The sequence below is a fragment of the Rhagoletis pomonella genome, unplaced genomic scaffold (genome assembly GCF_013731165.1).
Source record: "Rhagoletis pomonella isolate Grant_MI unplaced genomic scaffold, Rhpom_1.0 Rhpom_scaffold_00004, whole genome shotgun sequence".
NCBI lineage: Eukaryota > Metazoa > Arthropoda > Insecta > Diptera > Tephritidae > Rhagoletis > Rhagoletis pomonella.
In genome coordinates, this window is record NW_023458558.1 from 78,432,864 (window position 1) to 78,442,687 (window position 9,824).

At 36.2% G+C, this 9,824-nt stretch overlaps 1 long non-coding RNA gene across 1 annotated transcript in view; it reads right to left on the reverse strand.

Moving 5' to 3' along the window:
• LOC118738594 overlaps positions 1 to 6,220 on the reverse strand; it is a 94,324-nt gene extending 88,104 nt beyond the window's left edge. The window contains exon 1 of the long non-coding RNA XR_004992903.1: positions 5,856 to 6,220. This is a non-coding gene — a long non-coding RNA (uncharacterized LOC118738594). The remainder of the gene's footprint in view (positions 1 to 5,855) is intronic.
• Between the last annotated feature and the right edge of the window lie 3,604 nt (positions 6,221 to 9,824).

A 9,824-nucleotide genomic window follows, 5' to 3' on the forward strand; every position in this document is an offset into this window, starting at 1 on the left:
AAGTATTCAACTCGGAACCCGCTGGTGGTAGCAGAGGAAGAGGGAGGGCCCCACTGCGATGGAAAGATCAGGTGGAGAAGGGCTTGGCTTCACTTGGCGTTTCCAATTGGCGTCAGTTGGCACAGAGGAGAAACGACTGGCGTGCTTTGCTGAACTCGGCCAAAATCGCTTAGGCAGTTACAGCGCCAAAAAAGAAGAAAAAGAAAAGACCGAAGATATTCCCCTACAGAAAAGTGAAGCTTATCTCCATTAACCTCGAAAAAGACCCCAGATCATGACCAAGAGTCAGTTTTGGTGCCATCAGTGAAGATTCGACAATGTGTGAGTCCGGTCTCAGTGATGGAATCAAACCAGCATTCGGTCTCAGGGAACTCCACATTATAGAATCTCTTCAACAAAGGTAATGGTGGCGTACTATCCTGTAGCATTGAAAAGACACAAGTGCTTAAATTTCTGCCGCCAGAAATTTTCGCCGCGCCTCACTCATTGTCATACCAGCATCCGGCTCTTTTTAGACTGCAGGTGGCCTTTAAGGTTTCCCCACGTATGAAAACACAAAAGTGACGGTAAGTGCAGCAGTGCGTCAAGAGCACTATACAACACTCAAAAAAATTAAAGTTAAATAAAGAGGCTATCAAGCAACTATTTTGGTTATTTACATCGAAACCAGATAAATCTTCGTGGACCCCCATTTACAACTCATGGACCCTCATATTTTTTTCACGTCGCCGTGGACCCCCGTCGAGTCTTCCGTGGACCCCTGGGGGTCCACCTGGTCCACTTTGGGAATCACTGATGTAAACTAAGTATACGGTCGGAGCCCATGATTAGAGCATAATATAAAACAAAAACAACTTTTGAATTTATATATGTATGTATATAGTTACCATTAAAATACTGTGTATTAAAAAATTAATGCATTTGGCAGGCTATAGGTGTGTTTTGGTTAGTGTATTGTGGTTTTGGTTCAGTGTGTTAGTGTATTTTGAATAAATTTGAATATAAATGGAAGAAATTGTAATAGAAATGAAAGAAATTGTAAAAGATAACAGCAAATGCTAAAAAACAAGTGATCTCAGCTGTTAGCATTTTTTGGCAATCAGCTGATAATGTTTTTGCTCAGGGAAATGTACGATGGAAGTAGGTATTTATAAATTTTAATTTTGTGGGAAAACGCAGTTAAAGTTTGATCAGTTCATACAATTAGTACAAAGCAAGTAATTTCAACACAAAAAACTCAACCGACTTTAATGCTCATATAAAAATTTAGGAGCACCTTTAATTTCTGCATAACACATTAATCGGGACCACCATTGAGGTACCACCTTTTCGAAAAAAATAATAACAGAATGCGGTTGACGTAGTCCAAAGTTATCCAGCAGCATACAAATGGATGTACAGTATATTTTGCTTAGCTGCACATCCTTCTTTGAACGAAAAACTTGTGCACGTAACCGAAAAAGGCACTTAAGCGAATTTTCTTTACTACTTCAATCCGAATCCCTATGAAACCAAATATTGGCGGAGCACTTACCAAGTAGAAATTACTGCAAGCGAAATTTTTACCGAATGTTATCTAATTATCTATATAACTACATAAATTGATAGCCATTTTCGTTGTTCTGCGAGATGAGCAAAATATATAAAATGTTGTAAAATTAGGTAATTGTAGGGCCAGTGCAGGTGCAGGTATGTTGAATGCATCTATCGGAGCAGTTTCCTTATAAATGTTAAAAATAATGCTTTTGATGCGAATTTTGGGGTAGGTATCTTAAATGTGCACGTAAGCATAGAGGCAGCAAAGCAAAATATACTGTACATTTAAAAAAATATTCTGATGAATTGATAACCTCCTTCTTTGAAGTCGGTTAAAAAGACAGATGAAAAGACACATATGTATCTTCGCCACTTTTGTGAAGTTTAGTTATCTGTCAGACTGCACATATTCTTCTTTTTAAGCTTATTCTGAAAATGTAAATTTTGAATAACTTTTCTATATTATTAAACGTGCGATATATAAAAAGATTAAAGATATCCTGACAAAATCATTTCTAAAATTATGTATCGCCACTAGACACGCATAAAGGCGCGCCTATGTTTTGACGTCGAGAAAGGACGCATTGACGAAAAAAGACGCGTAAACCTAGTTTACGGCCAAGGACTGTCACTTCAGCATTATTCCCCAAAAACTTTTTGTGGAATGTACATACATACTATTTCACCAGCAAATGTAGTTGACCGAGAAAATAAGTTAAGGCGTCTTTCTTCGCCGTCGACCTGGGGGGTTACTCTGTAATGCGATGCGAAAACAAATGATTCGCATTCGCGCAAACACATCGTAAGTAATACACAGGGGTGATTGCCTATCACATCGCATTTCTCTGTCGTATCGCATTACAGAGTAGCCCCCCAGGTTTGAGCGCCTTTCTTCGCTAAAGTTTTTTTGTGTCTTTTTTTGCGGTTAACTTTTGAGCTCGTGCCTTTATTCGCGTCTAGTGACGGTATGTTTTTTTAGAACAATTGTACATGTGTATACATTAGTTCAGGTTCCTCTATAGAGACTCAAAAAATTAAAATAAATTTTTTTGCCAACTCATAGTCGAAGATATCAGATATAAATTTTGGTACCGATTAGAGTCGGTAAAGACGTGTCGCAATGGGATCCAAGCCCAGATGCTCCATGGAGACTCAAAAAATTAAAAATATTTTTTGCATTTAATACCCAAAATCGATACTACTAAAGTTGAAGATATCACATAAAAATTTTAGTCCCGCCTTAACCGTCACCAAAATGTATATGTGATATCTTCGACTATAGTAGCATCGACATAGGGGTTGAGACTCAGTTATGCATACTTAGCTTTGCATGAGAGTTGTCACATAAGAATCTGTTAAATGGGCTTTGCGTGTAAGCGGTTACCTAACGCATAGCACTTCACATGTACAATTCTGGGGTTTGCTCTTTACGTAAAAATGGTATAGCAGTGCAAGTATGCATAACTGGGCTATTAGGAATTCTGATGTAAAAATGTGCTTCATACATTTAAGGACCACCCTAGTTTACATACATATGAGTATACATATATGTATGTATGTATATGTACATACATTCATAAATACATACAACTTTCAACAATTTGAAATAACAAACCGAGTTTAAACTGCTTTTTATTTGTATTGTATTAATAGTGAAATATGTATGTAAATATGTTTCATATGTACAGCTACATATGTATGTATGTATATTACTCAGTGTAAAAATTATTGTTTAAGCTAATAATTTTTAATAAGTGGTTTAAATTAATCACTGTTACAAACTATAAGAACTTAAATCAGCACTCGGATATGCGCGCGTTTTTCGTTTATAAATGACCTTCCCTAAAAATGGACACCTCAAACAAGGTTTGCTCTGCTCAATAGCTCCGCCATGTTACACACATGAACACATACAATTGAAAATGGTTATTTTCACGCATACACGCTTAGGAACCAAGAATCTCTCATTTATGCGCACATTGCAGGCGAGAAATATAGCACATACATACATATGTATATATGTATGAACATGTGTACGTATACACATGCATTGCGGAAAACAGTCATCCCTGTCTACTCGTTGCCTTAGGCTGGAGGTGGCGGGGTTGCAAAATTTAAATGGTTTAAGGTTTCCATGCTTTCCGGCGGGTCATGAGAGAAGGGTGCGGAAGATATCATGAGAACTTGCAGCCCAGCCAAAATACAATGCGGCGAAATGGATTGTAATGAGACTGGGAAATTTTAGTGTTGCGAGAAATGCCCGGCTCACTGTTAACATTAACTGCTAACGGTAATGCTATCATTAACTGCTGTCGCTAGTTTCTCTGTTAATACTATTTCAGTATACATACATAAATGACAAATTAATAATCCGAACAAGTGTCATCGCCTAGTTGCAGGCTGGGACTATACATATGTATGTGTGTATAAAGTAGGTGTTGTTAAAGGGTGGATTTCAATTACGATTACTTCTCTCACTGACCATTTCGCCGCGGAAAATTTAGGAATTGTTGTTGGCTCTCTTACTAGAGGTGGAGAAACATCAATGTTTGCTACCATCGATGTTTAAAGCAAATCATCGATGTAACATTGATTTTTGTGAAAAAATATTGCGTTCAAAGTCAAAGTTGGTACTTAAAGTTAGTTGTAGCGCTTTTAACATATAACCCATTAAAAATTATGTCAAAAAAGCCACAAGTGACTTTAAGTATGAACTTAATTTTGACTATAAATATGTTTTTGCAAATAAAGTAAATCAAAAAGACCTTTTGTGGAACTATTTCCATGAAAGTAATATATATGCATTCCAAATATATATCGGACGGGGTTTTCAAACATCTCTAAACCTGCGCCACCTAGTGAATTAATTTGAATTTCATATTACATTTTCATCGGGTTTTGCGCTAAGTTTAAAGTTTCAAGTCTCTAGCTCATCCGGTAGTTGGTTAGAGTTGATAGCAAAATTCTAGGAGATATACATACATATGTACATATGTAAGTGAAGTTGATGTCGATCGATGTTTAACAAAAATGCAAAAACATCGATGCATTGATAGTGCCATCGATGCTTTCTCCAACTCTATCTCTTAATGAAGTGTTGACAGTCGCGGCGATAGACCGTTCTTCTACTAAGGACCTTAACTAGATGCCTTGCTGAAAGAGCATATCGTCGTTTAGTACAAAACCCGCGTATCGTGGTTCTGCAAAACCTCGTAGCTCCTGGCATCAGGCCCTTATCCATTCATACTAAAATATCGATGCCTAGAAATAAGAAGGTATAGTTATGAATAAAAGAAATAACCGTTTTGAAATAAGACTAGTTTTACTCTCTCCTATAAAATGAATTAATGGCCCTATTACGAAAGGCGACTGGTGTCTAATTGCTGATCTAGTAGCCATGGCTACGGGTATCCTGCTTTATATTATGTATGGCGATTAATCTGAGTATACAGAAAAGCGCAGACACCATCCGAATTCACCTTTTTGTCATGTACATACATTTCGAAGGAATTTGCAACTTTGCTCTAATGTGTTGAACAATTTATGTAAACAAATAACAAAATCGTCATAAGAGCTACCACAGCCAATAGCCGGTTGCCATACGTAATGCGAATTTTAGTAGGTATGTATATGGTTGCCCATCGGCTATCAGGCGCCATACATAATAGGGCCATAAGGCAACCTCACAGACGAGGTTTTGCATTTTCTTGATACGCTGTTTTGTTTTAAACGACGATATAAAGAATCAAAAGTGGATGAAATGAACTTACTCGCTGTACTTTCGAGCTTAAGCGAGTGTTTCGGGAAATTTAACAAGGAAAGGGCTGTAGAATATACAGAAGATCAGTCGTGCGTTTAAAAAGTCCTGTCGGCACTGAAATGTTATAACTTCCAATCAACAATATCGCACACACGTCCATGTTATTACATATGTATGTATGTACTACTTGTGTATATGTATGTATGTGCATATGTGCGCACATATGTATATATGTTTGTATGCATCGAATGTGTTGTTGTTGTCTGAGCCATATTACCACATTCATACAAAAATAATGTAGGTATCGAACCAACGTAGAGTTAGCGTAGATTAAATATAAGCGGAAAGTCAAATAGCGAATAAGACAAAAAATACAGGGCTGATGTGATATGCGACTGCGCAATGATAGCAGGCGTCCATTCTCTATTTCAAACATTTTTGCTTTTGTATTTTTCGTCACAGTTTAAAATTAAATTTATCACAAAACTGAACAATTAGCTTCCCGAATGTTATAAATTTTAAATTTATGTATGTACATATGTATTTTTCTTGTACTTACCTGGCTTCTATGTTTGCAAATTATTATTATGTCCTCCTTTTGCTTAGAATGGTTATTGACATTTTTATCATATATTTTTCATAGTTTTCCACACAATCTTTTAATAAAGACGTTTTTATTTTATAGATTCGATTGCAACGATTTCCTTTTTTTATTTTTTCTTGACTGCATTTTGCACTGACTGTCATTCGACGTGCCCTAGTAAAAAGTTACCCTTTTACTCAACGAATTAGTGTTGGCAACGATGGCCAGCATCAACATCCAAACCCTGTCGGAGGATATTTTACTATATCCGCAATCTTTTGCAGCGACAATGCGCAGCCTAGCACTGAGCCGCTAACACCAATTTTCGGAGACCCTTTTAGTTCAGCGCTAAATTTGCAACTGAATTGTCGCATTGTGCCGATGTTCACCACATGGCCTGACCTCGCCACACTCAACCAGCGATGTGGAATCTACTATGTAGAGAGCGACAACAGAGAGAGTATAAACAACCATAGTCTAAACAAGAAAAGTGGTAAATACGAATAAAATTGTTAGTCCATACTCGCTGAAGTAAAAATCAACTTAGCAGTGATATTAAGGCAAAGCCGATGGCTGCTGTACAAAGTAAATACTTAAGGCTAACTTAGCATATAAAATATTTGGCGTTTGAGTTATGTAATTTTAAGTTATTTATAAAAATGAAAGGTTAAATTTTCCCTCTTTAAATATCTATCAGTATTCGGGGTTTAAATACAGTTCTAAAATTTGATATGAAAATGAATTTTTCAATGATATGTACATATATAATATGTATACAAGAATGATAGAATACAAGATTGCGCCGATCAGAGAGGATTTTTGAGAATAACTTTTGTGTGACGTCACACTGGTGCAATTGCGAGAGAGAAATGCCAAAACGTGAGCAAGAATGGAAGAAGAAGAAAAAATGTTGCAAGGAAAACGTAAACAAGTTGCACCAGTGTGACGTCATGCAAACAACGATTCTGTCAAATTCGTTAAGAGAAAAATAGCGGTACCGAGATCGGCGCAACCTTTGTATTCTCTCAATCGTGATATGTATATGTCCGTATGTGTGCACATTAGGGTATGAGAGATTATTTTCTTTAGCGAAATTCGATACGCATACCCATTAAATCTATTCCTTTTGACCTAAATACCGTACCGATTTGAAGTTGAAGTTTTGGTTCAGAACATATACTGAGATAACCACGATGCGACAAAATTTAATTTCACTTAAACAAACGGCATGTTATCGCATACTAGGGACAAAACGATACTAGGAAATACAAGTACAGACCCGATACGAACCGAGTACTGAGTAGGTATCGGAAGAAAGTACTTGTATCGAAACCCGATTCAGTGAGAATATTATTAGCGGACTATTATTTTTATCTAAATTTGTGGCAGTTGAGCTGCCAATGAAAATAGAGTCCTAGAAAGAAAGACCAATTATCATGTCATTAACATATTGCTAGCTTAAAGTGAAAAGTTGCTAAGTCCACTTTCTGTGAAAACTCATATTTGCTTATAGGAAGCAAGTTAAATTAAAAACGCAACGTCTCTAAAAGGATTCACTAACGTGCTTGTTTTATTTCTTCCCGTTTATATTCAATTAAAGGCTAATTTACTAAGTCCAAAAGAGGCACAGCAAAATCCATAAGCTCACAAAAAATTTTAATTTGCAACGGAACCTTCTGCAAAAATTCTTGGAGGAAATATTTTGAAAAGTTTTTTTCCCCCACTGTAAATTTTCTACAAATGGACTTAGCAACTTTTCATTCTAAGCTAGCGATATAAATGCCTACACTACAATATAACTTTGATTACTTCTTTCAGAGATATACCGTTGTTACTCCGAAAAAATGCTGTTGAACAGTGTTGTAAGACAGATAACTTTTATTAATTAATTAATGGTTTTGATCTCAATCGCTTTCTCTTTGCACAAAATAAATATTTATGTATAACAAATAAAATACGTACTTAAAAAAGAAGAAAATTATGTTAAAAAAGTTCTGTGGACGTTCTAAAAACAACTTATCGGACTTTACACTTTTTTCTTGTATTTTGGGTGGACATCCTAGTAAAACATGTTTAAAACTTAAACTTTTTCTTAGAAAGATTAAGCATTAGTATCGTTTTATCCCTATCGCATATACACTAGATCTGGAGTGTATTAATTATATTTGTTTTTAGTCTTTCAAGGTCAATAAAGGATAGAAGTTTCTTTCAGGACATCTTTAATTTTTATTCAGAGGGCGACGCCCTCGCATCAATTACCGTTTCAGGAATGTATAAGAAACCGTGCATATTATAGTCACCGATGCTTAATGCCACCTAGGTGACTAGTGTTTAATTTTTAGACCTTGTGGTCGATCTTTAAACGATCCAGAGGTGACGACCTCCATAAATAATACATGGCAACTATAATTAAAAATATTATCAGCCTATAGTTTTCTTAAAACTTTTTCGTTTGACACTAATATTTCAATATTTCATTTATGTATCTTTGGTATAAATAAAACAAATTCGACTTTTCAAACAGGTGGCAACCTCTTTAAAAGTACTTTCAAACTAAAATCTTTCGCCTAGCATTGTTATACATATTTCAATTAAGTTGAATTTAATTTTTTTAAGCACATGGCAACTCTCCTAAATACAGTTTAGAAATAAATTATTTTCAAACCCATTTCTATTGATACCCATCTTTTGACAATCCATTTAACTTACTCAACTAGCTCAACTTATTTAGCTTAATTTTTTCAACAAAAAAAAAAACAAATGTTCAGCTTAAAGATTTCTTAACACTCGTTCGTTTGATAACCATATTTTAAAATGTCGTGTTATTAATGTATAATTAAACGAAATACCACTTTCAAAACAGGCGGTAACCCTCTTAAAAATTATTTTCGAACTAAAATTTCCTTAAATATTTGTCGTCTGACATTGTTATAAATATTTCAAGTAACTGATGAATTAAGTGGAAATTAATTTTAATCGCGTGGCAACTCTCCCTAAATATAGTTCTGAAATAAAGGATTTTAAACCCATTTCCATTCATAACCATCGGTTAGTAATTCGTTTAACTTATTTAATAATTGTAGTTTAGCCCTTTAAACTGGGGCAACCCTAAAACACAACAAAATTGTTCTAAATTGTCAAACTAAGTATTTCTTGAAGCTCTTTCATTTGACATCCATCATTAGTATTTCATATAAAAAATAGCTCAATTAGACTTCTCAAATAGGTGGCAACCCTGTTAAAAATATTTTCAAACTACTACCTTCTTAACTCTCTTTTGTATGACACCCCTATAGCAATACCTTATTCACCTACCAAATTCCTTTAATTAAAATTGAATTAAATTTTTTTTACATGTGGCAACCCTCCTATACCTTCTTCTTCTTCTTCTTCTTTGGCGCTGTAACCGCCTAAGCGATTTTGGCCGAGTTCAGCAAAGCACGCCAGTCGTTTCTCCTCTGTGCCAACTGACGCCAATTGGAAACGCCAAGTGAAGCCAAGTCCTTCTCCATCTGATCTTTCCATCGCAGTGGGAGCCTCCCTCTTCCTCTGCTACCACCAGCGGGTTCCGAGTTGAATACTTTCAGAGCTGGAGCGTCGGTGTCCATTCGAACGACATGACCAAGCCAGCGGAGCCGCTGTATTTTAATTCGCTGCACTATGTCCATATCGTTGTAAAGCTCATACAGCTCATCGTTCCATCGTCTGCGGTACTCGCCGTCGCCAACGCGTAAATGACCGTAAATCTTCCGCAAAATCTTTCTCTCAAACACCCCAAGAGCCGCCTGTTCGGATGTTGTCATTGCCCATGCGTCTGCGCCATATACCAGCACGGGCATGATGAGTGACTTATAGAGGGTGGTTTTCGTACGCCGAGAGAGGACTTTACTCCTGAATCGCCTACTCAGTCCAAAGTAGCACTTGTTGGCAAGAGTGATTCTACGT